This window comes from Ranitomeya imitator, chromosome 6, assembly GCF_032444005.1.
Source record: "Ranitomeya imitator isolate aRanImi1 chromosome 6, aRanImi1.pri, whole genome shotgun sequence".
Lineage (NCBI taxonomy): Eukaryota > Metazoa > Chordata > Amphibia > Anura > Dendrobatidae > Ranitomeya > Ranitomeya imitator.
The window spans coordinates 501,871,676-501,884,077 of NC_091287.1; positions in this window are offsets into that span (position 1 = coordinate 501,871,676).

A 12,402-nucleotide genomic window follows, 5' to 3' on the forward strand; every position below is an offset into this window, starting at 1 on the left:
GGCCTCTGGGCTTGTGTGCCACTCCTGACTCCTGTGTGCGTCATCTCTCACTCAGTGGGCCATAGAAAGCCTTTTTTTGTTTTATTTGTTTTCTAAATTCTCCCTGAAAAAATCATTTTATTTTATTTGGTTTCTAAATTCTTCCTGAAAAAATCATTTTATTCTATTTTTTTTTTTTCCTAAAGTCTCCCTGAAAAAAAAAAAACAAAAACAAATCAGTGGGAGATTAATATTGCCCTTTCTGCTTGTGTGCCAGTCTTGACTCCTGGGTGTGCCATCTCTCTCTCTCTCCAATTGTGGGCCATAGAAAGCCTATTATTTTTTTAGCTTGATTTGGGTTCCAAAATCTACCTGAAAAAATCACTACATCAATCAGTGGGAGATAAATATTGGCCTCTGGGCTTGTGTGCCACTCCTGACTCCTGTGTGCGTCATCTCTCACTCAGTGGGCCATAGAAAGCCTTTTTTTGTTTTATTTGTTTTCTAAATTCTCCCTGAAAAAAATCATTTTATTTTATTTGGTTTCTAAATTCTTCCTGAAAAAATCATTTTATTCTATTTTTTTTTTCCTAAAGTCTCCCTGAAAAAAAAAAAAAAAAAAACAAATCAGTGGGAGATTAATATTGCCCTTTCTGCTTGTGTGCCAGTCTTGACTCCTGGGTGTGCCATCTCTCTCTCTCTCTCTCTCTCTCTCCAATTGTGGGCCATAGAAAGCCTATTATTTTTTTTAGCTTGATTTGGGTTCCAAAATCTACCTGAAAAAATCACTACATCAATCAGTGGGAGATAAATATTGGCCTCTGGGCTTGTGTGCCACTCCTGACTCCTGTGTGCGTCATCTCTCACTCAGTGGGCCATAGAAAGCCTTTTTTTGTTTTATTTGTTTTCTAAATTCTCCCTGAAAAAATCATTTTATTTTCTTTGGTTTCTAAATTCTTCCTGAAAAAATCATTTTATTCTATTTTTTTTTTCCTAAAGTCTCCCTGAAAAAAAAAAAAAAAAAAAACCAAATCAGTGGGAGATTAATATTGCCCTTTCTGCTTGTGTGCCAGTCTTGACTCCTGGGTGTGCCATCTCTCTCTCTCTCTCTCTCTCCAATTGTGGGCCATAGAAAGCCTATTATTTTTTTAGCTTGATTTGGGTTCCAAAATCTACCTGAAAAAATCACTACATCAATCAGTGGGAGATAAATATTGGCCTCTGGGCTTGTGTGCCACTCCTGACTCCTGTGTGTGTCATCTCTCACTCAGTGGGCCATAGAAAGCCTTTTTTTGTTTTATTTGTTTTCTAAATTCTCCCTGAAAAAAATCATTTTATTTTATTTGGTTTCTAAATTCTTCCTGAAAAAATCATTTTATTCTATTTTTTTTTCCTAAAGTCTCCCTGAAAAAAAACAAAAAAAAACAAATCAGTGGGAGATTAATATTGCCCTTTCTGCTTGTGTGCCAGTCTTGACTCCTGGGTGTGCCATCTCTCTCTCTCTCTCTCTCCAATTGTGGGCCATAGAAAGCCTATTATTTTTTTTAGCTTGATTTGGGTTCCAAAATCTACCTGAAAAAATCACTACATCAATCAGTGGGAGATAAATATTGGCCTCTGGGCTTGTGTGCCACTCCTGACTCCTGTGTGCGTCATCTCTCACTCAGTGGGCCATAGAAAGCCTTTTTTTGTTTTATTTGTTTTCTAAATTCTCCCTGAAAAAATCATTTTATTTTATTTGGTTTCTAAATTCTTCCTGAAAAAATCATTTTATTCTATTATTTTTTTTTCCTAAAGTCTCCCTTAAAAAAAAAAAAAAAAATCAAATCAGTGGGAGATTAATATTTACATTTGTGCTTCAGTGACAGTCCTGCGTGTGTGGCATCTCTCTCATTTGTTGCCACCAACAACAGAGTGTGTAACATTGTGCCTGATTTTCGTTGTGGTCTCACTCACCTGTAAAGGGGTAGCTAAATCATACTGAAGTTATAGCTCACCGTGTAATTTGTGTGACAGCAACAAATACCGTTAGTTTGTTTACGTTTTTAAAACAATGAGGAAGTATGGTGGAAGAAGTCGTGGCCGGGGGCGTTCATTGTCAGCTGGTAATGAGGGTAGTGGTAGTGGTGGAGCATCAGCTGGTCGTGCGAAAAAAAATATTGCACCTAAGTCTGGAGCTGTGGAGCCAGGTTCGTAGTCTGGCTACACAAGGCCTCGAACGCTCCCTTTTCTGGGAGTAGGAAAACCGCTTTTAAAGCCGGAGCAGCAAGAGCAAGTTTTGGCTTATCTTGCTGACTCAGCCTCTAGCTCTTTTGCCTCCTCTCGTGAAACTGGTAAATGTCAAAGCAGCGCGTCGTTAGTGGATGTTCACGGTCAGGGACAAGTCGCTTCCTTGTCCTCTTCAGCAAAAACAACAACAGAGAAGAATGCAGCAGGCGACACAACGGGTTACTCCATGGAGCTCTTTACACATACCGTCCCTGGCTTAGAAAGTGAAGCAGTTAACAGTCCATGCCCATTACAAGTTGAATCTGACATGGAGTGCACTGATGCACAGCCACAGCCAGACTACTATGCTGGTCCTTTGACTCAGACCACAACATTGCCCTCGCAGGGTGCTGATCAAGAATCAGACCCTGATGAGACTATGTTGCCCCATCACGAACGCTATACCACCGACCGACACGGTGACACAGACGAAGTTGCACACGAGCTACAAGAAGAGGTAATAGATGACCCAGTTCTTGACCCCGATTGGCAGCCATTGGGGGAACAGGGTGCAGGCGGCAGCAGTTCTGAAGCGGAGGAGGAGGGGCCGCAGCAGGCATCAACATCGCAACAGGTTCCATCTGCCGGGCCCGTATCTTGCCCAAAACGCGTGGCAAAGCTAAAACCTGTTGGAGGACAGCGTGGCCATCCGGTTAAAGCTCAGTCTGCAATGCCTGAAAAGGTATCCGATGCTAGAAAGAGTGCAGTCTGGCATTTTTTTAAACAACATCCAATTGATCAGCGCAAAGTCATCTGTCAAAAATGTTCAACTACCTTAAGCAGAGGACAGAATCTGAAAAGTCTCAATACAAGTTGCATGCATAGACATTTAACCACCATGCATTTGCAAGCCTGGACTAACTACCAAACGTCCCTTAAGGTTGTAGCACCCTCGGCCAATGAAGCTAGTCAGCAACGCAACATCCCTTCCGGCAGTGTAGGGCCACCATTTTCCGCACCACCTGCAGTATCTGTGCAGGTTTCTTTGCCAGACCAAAGCCGTCAGGGTCAGGGAATCACCAGTTTCGTAGTAGGAAACACTGCATCTAGGGCACCGGTGGCAACAATACCATCTCCCACCGTCTCTCAGTCTGCCATGTCCACCGGCACCCCCGCTAGTTCCACGATCTCCAGCTCTCCAGTCCAGCTCACCCTACATGAGACTATGGTTAGAAAAAGGAAGTACTTAGCCTCGCATCCGCGTACACAGGGTTTGAACGCACACATAGCTAGACTAATCTCGTTAGAGATGATGCCCTACCGGTTAGTTGAAAGCGAAGCTTTCAAAGCCCTGATGGACTACGAGCTACCCAGTCGACACTTTTTTTCCAGAAAAGCCATCCCAGCCCTCCACCAGCATGTTAAAGAGCGCATCGTCCATGCACTCAGGCAATCTGTGAGCACAAAGGTGCACCTGACAACAGATGCATGGACCAGTAGGCATGGCCAAGGACGTTACGTGTCCATCACGGCACACTGGGTAAATGTGGTGGATGCAGGGTCCACAGGGGACAGCAAGTTTGGGACAGTTCTGCCTAGCCCACGGTCTAGGAAACAATTGGCTGTAGCCGTTCGCACCCCCTCCTCCTCCTCTTCGTCCTCCTGCAGAAGCGAGAGCTCATCCACAGACCGCAGTCGCACAACCACTCCATCCGCAGCTGCCACTGTTGCACACCAGGTCTCCCATTATGGGGCAGCTACTGGCAAACGTCAGCAGGCTGTATTGGCTATGAAGTGTTTGGGCGACAACAGACACACCGCGGAAGTTCTGTCCGAGTTCTTGCAGAAAGAAACGCAGTCGTGGCTGGGCACTGTAGATCTTGAGGCAGGCAAGGTAGTGAGTGATAACGGAAGGAATTTCCCAACTGAAACACATTCCTTGCCTGGCTCACACCTTAAACCTGGTGGTGCAGTGCTTCCTGAAACGTTATCCGGGGTTATCCGACCTGCTCCTCAAAGTGCGTGGACTTTGCTCACATATCCGCCGTTCGCCCGTACACTCCAGCCGTATGCAGACCTATCAGCGTTCTTTGAACCTTCCCCAGCATCGCCTAATCATAGACGTTGCAACAAGGTGGAACTCAACACTGCACATGCTTCAGAGACTGTGTGAACAGAGGCGGGCTGTTATGTTTTTGTGGGAGGATACACATACACGGGCAGGCAGTTGGATGGCAGACATGGAGTTGTCAGGTGTGCAGTGGTCGAAGATTCAAGACATGTGTCAAGTCCTTCAGTGTTTTGACGAATGCACACGGCTGGTTAGTGCAGACAACGCCATAATAAGCATGAGCATCCCCCTAATGCGTCTGCTGATGCAAAGTTTGACGCACATAAAGGATCAGGCGTCTGCAGCTGAGGAAGAGGAAAGCCTTGATGACAGTCAGCCATTGTCTGGCCAGGGCAGTGTACAGGACGAGGTAGCGGGCGAAGAGGAGGAGGAGGACGAGGAGGATGATGGGGATGATTATATTTTTAATGAGGAAGCTTTTCCGGGGCCACTGGAAATTGGTGGTGCGGCAAGGCCGGGTTCTGGTTTTTTGAGGGACACAAGTGATGTGGATTTGCCTGAAACTGCCCCTCAACCAAGCACAACCGCAGATTTGAGAACTGGAACTTTGGCCCACATGGCGGATTATGCCTTACATATCCTCAAAAGGGACACACGCATAACTAAAATGATGAATGATGACGATTACTGGTTGGCCTGCCTCCTTGATCCTCGCTATAAAGGCAAATTGCAAAATATAATGCCACATGAGAACTTGGAACTAATATTAGCAACCAAACAATCAACTCTTGTTGACCGTTTGCTTCTGGCATTCCCTGCACACAGCGCCCGTGATCGTTCTCACACGAGCTGCAGGGGCCAGCAGACCAGAGGAGTTAGAGGGGCAGAAATCAGAAGTGGCGTTGGCCAGAGGGGTTTTCTGACCAGGTTGTGGAGTGATTTTGCTATGACCGCAGACAGGACAGGTACTGCAGCATCAATTCAAAGTGACAGGAGACAACATTTGTCCAGTATGGTTACAAACTATTTTTCATCCCTTATCGATGTTCTCCCTCAACCGTCATTCCCATTTGATTACTGGGCATCAAAATTAGACACCTGGCCAGAATTGGCAGAATATGCATTGCAGGAGCTTGCTTGCCCGGCAGCTAGTGTCCTATCAGAAAGAGTATTCAGTGCTGCAGGTTTAATACTAACAGAAAAAAGGACTCGTCTGGCTACCCAAAATGTAGATGATCTAACCTTCATTAAAATGAACCACAACTGGATTTCGAAATCTTTTGCCCCACCTTGCCCGGCTGACACCTAGCTTTCCTATGAAAAGGTCTTGCCTGTGGACTATTCTGAATGCCTTTTCCAATCTCGTAATTTTCTGCACCTGATTGTCCAGCATACGACATGTTTACACCTCACTAAATGGCCAAACTCCCCACACGGGGCCGTGGTATCGACACTTGGCGACAGCACCCGTGAGAGTGCAGTTTGTCTGAAGAGGTGGGTGAGCCCGCTTTTGGTCGACGGCACTGCCACTGGGTCCCTCCTAGTACAATAAAGTGTCTCTGGCGGTGGTGGTGCGCACCCAACGTCAGACACACCGTTGTAATATGAGGGGCCCTGGGCCTGTACCGCCGGCCACAAGACAGTTTCCCCCCACCCCAGCTCAAACAGTGCTCTACCACTTGCAAAATTATCTCACAGCTCCACCAATGTTTAGTCTATGCGCTGACATCCTTCAATGCCTGCCACTGACAATACCATTGTATTGACATTTTTGTTATGTTAGGCCTTCGATGCCTGTCTGTGGTCACTCCTTCCACTAGGCCTCCACTGACCACACCACTGCTGCCCGTGTACCCCTGTAACCAATTTAAAATTGCCTACAGCCATGTATTATTATTTTAGGCCTTCGATGCCTGTCTGCGGTGACTCCTTCCACTAGGCCTCCACTGACCACACCACTGCTGCCCGTGTACCCCTGGAACCAATTTAAAATTGCCTACAGCCATGTGTTATTATTTTAGGCCTTCGATGCCTGTCTGCGGTCACTCCTTCCACTAGGCCTCCACTGACCACACCACTGCTGCCCGTGTACCCCTGTAACCAATTTAAAATTGCCTACAGCCATGTGTTATTATTTTAGGCCTTCGATGCCTGTCTGCGGTGACTCCTTCCACTAGGCCTCCACTGACCACACCACTGCTGCCCGTGTACCCCTGGAACCAATTTAAAATTGCCTACAGCCATGTGTTATTATTTTAGGCCTTCGATGCCTGTCTGCGGTCACTCCTTCCACTAGGCCTCCACTGACCACACCACTGCTGCCCGTGTACCCCTGTAACCAATTTAAAATTGCCTACAGCCATGTATTATTATTTTAGGCCTTCGATGCCTGTCTGCGGTCACTCCTTCCACTAGGCCACCACTGACCACACCACTGCTGCCCGTGTACCCCTGGAACCAATTTAAAATTGCCTACAGCCATGTGTTATTATTTTAGGCCTTCGATGCCTGTCTGCGGTCACTCCTTCCACTAGGCCTCCACTGACCACACCACTGCTGCCCATGTACCCCTGGAACCAATTTAAAATTGCCTACAGCCATGTGTTATTATTTTAGGCCTTCGATGCCTGTCTGCGGTCACTCCTTCCACTAGGCCTCCACTGACCACACCACTGCTGCCCGTGTACCCCTGAAACCAATTTAAAATTGCCTACAGCCATGTGTTATTATTTTAGGCCTTCGATGCCTGTCTGCGGTCACTCCTTCCACTAGGCCTCCACTGACCACACCACTGCTGCCCGTGTACCCCTGTAACCAATTTAAAATTGCCTACAGCCATGTGTTATTATTTTAGGCCTTCGATGCCTGTCTGTGGTCACTCCTTCCACTAGGCCTCCACTGACCACACCACTGCTGCCCGTGTACCCCTGGAACCAATTTAAAATTGCCTACAGCCATGTGTTATTATTTTAGGCCTTCGATGCCTGTCTGCGGTCACTCCTTCCACTAGGCCTCCACTGACCACACCACTGCTGCCCGTGTACCCCTGTAACCAATTTAAAATTGCCTACAGCCATGTGTTATTATTTTAGGCCTTCGATGCCTGTCTGCGGTCACTCCTTCCACTAGGCCTCCACTGACCACACCACTGCTGCCCGTGTACCCCTGGAACCAATTTAAAATTGCCTACAGCCATGTGTTATTATTTTAGGCCTTCGATGCCTGTCTGCGGTCACTCCTTCCACTAGGCCTCCACTGACCACACCACTGCTGCCCGTGTACCCCTGGAACCAATTTAAAATTGCCTACAGCCATGTGTTATTATTTTAGGCCTTCGATGCCTGTCTGCGGTCACTCCTTCCACTAGGCCTCCACTGACCACACCACTGCTGCCCGTGTACCCCTGGAACCAACATCAGAAAATATAAAAATAAGTATTTTGCTTATAAAAAAGAAAATACTGGAGAGATATCAAATGCAGACATTTTAACATTAAAAACAAACACATACAACAAAAATCTGGTACAGTACTAAAAATGGCCACCAGCTACAATAACTTTCTCCTGCAAGTAGTTAACTGAAAGGTTTTTTCAATTTTAAACACAGATATGGCATCCACCGAGTGTTGTCCTGTCGCGTCTTCTTTATATTATTGCCAAGAAGATGCAAAACAATGAAAATAATAAAATCATTATTTACCAAAAAAATAGAGTAAGTCAAAACCACATTGCAAATAAACATTCATTACAAATAAAGAAGCAGGGCGCGTCCGAGGGTGAGTATATACCTAATAAGAATATAATCACCCTCGGACGCGCCCTGCTTCTTTCCGACAGCCTTCCTTCCTAAGAATCAGCCCTTCCGTGGTGTAGAGAGAGGGTTTGTTACACTCCAAGGTGTTCCCCAGGTTGCCTTTCCTGAGCTTCGATCTTCCGGCTCTCGTTTAGTAGTTGTTGGAAACTACGCTGCATTGGGCCTACAAATTGGGTATGGGGTGTAGAGAGATGGTGTGTTCCACTCCAAGGTGTTCCCCAGGTTGCCTTTCCTGAGCTTCGATCTTCCGGCTCTCGTTTAGTAGTTGTTGGAAACTACGCTGCATTAGGCCTACAAATTGGGTATGGGGTGTAGAGAGATGGTGTGTTCCACTGTAGAGAGATGGTGTGTTCCACTCCAAGGTGTTCCCCAGGTTTCCTCTCCATTGCTTCGATCTTCCGGCTCTCGTTTAGTAGTTGTTGGAAACTACGCTGCATTAGGCCTACAAATTGGGTATGGGGTGTAGAGAGATGGTGTGTTACACTCCAAGGTGTTCCCCAGGTTTCCTCTCCATTGCTTCGATCTTCCGGCTCTCGTTTAGTAGTTGTTGGAAACTACGCTGCATTAGGCCTACAAATTGGGTATGGGGTGTAGAGAGATGGTGTGTTCCACTGTAGAGAGATGGTGTGTTCCACTCCAAGGTGTTCCCCAGGTTTCCTCTCCATTGCTTCGATCTTCCGGCTCTCGTTTAGTAGTTGTTGGAAACTACGCTGCATTAGGCCTACAAATTGGGTATGGGGTGTAGAGAGATGGTGTGTTACACTCCAAGGTGTTCCCCAGGTTTCCTCTCCATTGCTTCGATCTTCCGGCTCTCGTTTAGTAGTTGTTGGAAACTACGCTGCATTAGGCCTACAAATTGGGTATGGGGTGTAGAGAGATGGTGTGTTACACTCCAAGGTGTTCCCCAGGTTTCCTCTCCATTGCTTCGATCTTCCGGCTCTCGTTTAGTAGTTGTTGGAAACTACGCTGCATTAGGCCTACAAATTGGGTATGGGGTGTAGAGTGATGGTGTGTTACACTCCAAGGTGTTCCCCAGGTTTCCTCTCCATTGCTTCGATCTTCCGGCTCTCGTTTAGTAGTTGTTGGAAACTACGCTGCATTAGGCCTACAAATTGGGTATGGGGTGTAGAGAGATGGTGTGTTACACTCCAAGGTGTTCCCCAGGTTTCCTCTCCATTGCTTCGATCTTCCGGCTCTCGTTTAGTAGTTGTTGGAAACTACGCTGCATTGGGCCTACAAATTGGGTATGGGGTGTAGAGAGATGGTGTGTTCCACTCCAAGGTGTTCTCCAGGTTGCCTTTCCTGAGCTTCGATCTTCCGGCTCTCGTTTAGTAGTTGTTGGAAACTACGCTGCATTAGGCCTACAAATTGGGTATGGGGTGTAGAGATATGGTGTGTTCCACTCCAAGGTGTTCTCCAGGTTGCCTTTCCTGAACTTCTATCTTCAGGCTCTCATTAAATTGTGGTTAAAAAGAACAACTGCATTTGGCGTACTAGTTGGTTTGGGGCCTACTATCGGTGTCTGCCGCTCCTTGCTGTTCTCCTGGTTTCCTGTCCTGAAATTCCGTTTTCAGGCGCTCTTTAAGTAGTTGTTAATGTTAGACTGCATTTGGCCTACTAGTTGGGTTGGGGCCTACTATCGGTGTCTGCCACTCCTTGCTGTTCTCCTCCACTGAACAAAGCTGTGCCGCCTGTTTACTACTGTTGCCAATTTTGAACTGCATTTCGACTACTTACTGATTTGGGCCTACTCTCTGTGTCAGCCTCTCATTCCAGTTGTCCTCCACTGCAATGCCCCCTGATTAGTCCTGTGTTACCAATTTTGAACTGCATTTAGCCCACTTTATTCTTTGGGCCTATATCTGTGTTTCCTCCTCATCCTGCCCATTGCCCAGCCAGTGATAGATGAGTCTGCTGGTACATTGACCCATAACGCAACATTTCCCGTGCACGCTACACTGCAAGATTGTGACCCTGCTGAAAGTCAGGTCCCCCTTCCCGCATACCATACCACCTTACACGGGGACAAACAGGAAGGTGCAGATGAAAGTGCAGGTTCCTTCATCAGGTGGGGGGAGGAATACTAGTTGGCGACGTCACTGGCACAGGGCCTCTCATGGTACGCAAAAGTGTTGCTGCCGGTGGGAGGCGCCTCCGCCGTGCAAACACACCGCTGTACTTTGAGGGGCCCTGTGCCAGTGCCAATGCCAACGAGTGGGCCCCCCCTGCTTGCTCAGGTTCACAGCACTTGCAAAGTTGAAATACTTACCTCTCCCTGCTCCACTGCCGTGACGTGGTCCAGATTTCCTGGGCCCACTAATTACTTGAACCAGCCCTACCCACCACAACTTTAGCCAAATGACCCCCAATTTCAAATGCCTTCCAATTATTATAAGGTAAATTACGCTTGACAAGCTTCATTAAGAAGAATGGATGGTTTTGACATTAAAATGGGCACTCTAGGTGTTTTCCTGGCCCCCACTCACTGCCGACTATGCTGCCCCATTGACTTGCATTGGGTTTCGTGTTTCGGTCGATCCCGACTTTACGTCATAATCGGCCGATTTCACTCGACCCGACTTTTGAGATAGTCGGGTTTCGCGAAACCCGGCTCGACTCTAAAAAGGTCAAGGTCGCTCAACTCTAGTCTTCACTGAATACAGATTTTGCCCCTGAATTAAGATTGAAAGATCAGTCTAGGAGGAGAAAGGAGCAGTTTTCTTTGATAACACATTACTAAGTTCCTTATTTTCACATGTACGATTGAGTTCTGAAAGAAAAATTAAAGCGACGGTTACACTTTACAGCAGTGTTTCCCAACTCGGGTCCTCAAGAGCCACCAACAGGTCATGTTTTCAGGATTTCCTTAGTATTGCCCAGGTGATCATTGCATCACCTGGAAATCCTGAATACATGACCTGTTGGTGGCTCTTGAGGATCGGAGTTGGGGAGCACTGCTTTACAGTATGAAACCTAAGATGTGATTGGTTGCTATGGCCACTAAGGCCTAGTTATTTTTTGTCCATAGCATTGAATTAAATTTTAGCTTTCATTTTTCACAGTCAATTTCCAACTGTAGAAAGGGCATTGCAACTGCCTAAACAGACTATTAAGTGACCGTGCTAGTGTGTACCCACCAACAATCACACTTAGGCCGGGGTCACAAGAGCGTAAATTCTCTCATTCAAGAGAATTGGATTGCTTATGTAAATACACTTGGGCAAGGGCGTCACTAGCATCAAAGGTCCGGGGCCAAACGGTTTTCCCCCGGCCCCATATCTCCGGCCAAATTGCAGTGGGGGTGACAGTGAGTCAGGTGAAAGTTACTCTGCCTGTTCACTGACTGCTGCCGCACCACTGCCGTGATCCATGCCTGTGACTAACTTTCCTTCGCTGTGGTGGGAGAGGAGCCCGGCTGCCCTGCACACAGGAGGATGTGCTCCTTTCTCAGTGAGCAGAGCTCACCACTGAAACAGAAGCTAAACGGACTCAAAAGTGTCCCCATCTGCCTCATTATGGTGGGTGGTTCTGTCGAGGGTTTCATCCGAACCACATTATTGTTGGGTTCACACTGAATCTCCGATGTAAGTGATCAGCGTAGAACACAAGAATGTGATCCAGTCTTTTACTGAAAACGATCAAAAAAAATGTTACCAATAAAGCCCCTAACTTATCCAGCACAAAACCAGCCCGTAATCACATCTGTTATAAGGTATCATGTTCAAATTAACTCCTTCCCGACTTTCATCATGTACGGTACAAGTTGGGAGCGGGTGTACGAAGCGGGCTCAAAGGCTGAGCCTGCATTACAGTGCAGGCTCAGTCCAGTTGTACAGCTCTGGCAAAAATTAAGAGACCAGTGCAAAATTTTCAGTTTGTCTGATTTTTCTCTTTACAGGTATATTTTTGAGTAAGATTTACATTTTTCATTTATTCTTTAAACTACTGACAACATGTTTTCGAATTTCCAAGCAATACATTTAGTATTTTTTTCTGAAAAGAAGTGGTCAAAATTACAAAACAAAACAGTGCTTTCAGACCTCAAATAATGCAAAGAAAGCAAGTTCATAATCATGGAGAAACAACAATACTAATGTTATAACTCAGGAAGAGTTCAGAAATCAATATTTTGTGGAATAACCATGATTTTTAATCACAGCTTTCATGTGTCTTGGCATGCTTTCCACCAGCCTTTCACACTACTTCTGGCGGAAAAATTTAAGCAGTTCTTTGATGGCTTGTGACAATCAAGGATAAAATTCTAAGGAGGCCAGATCGGGAGACCTTGGTGGCCTGGAAAGTGGATTGGTCATCGTGGGCCAGTTCAATGG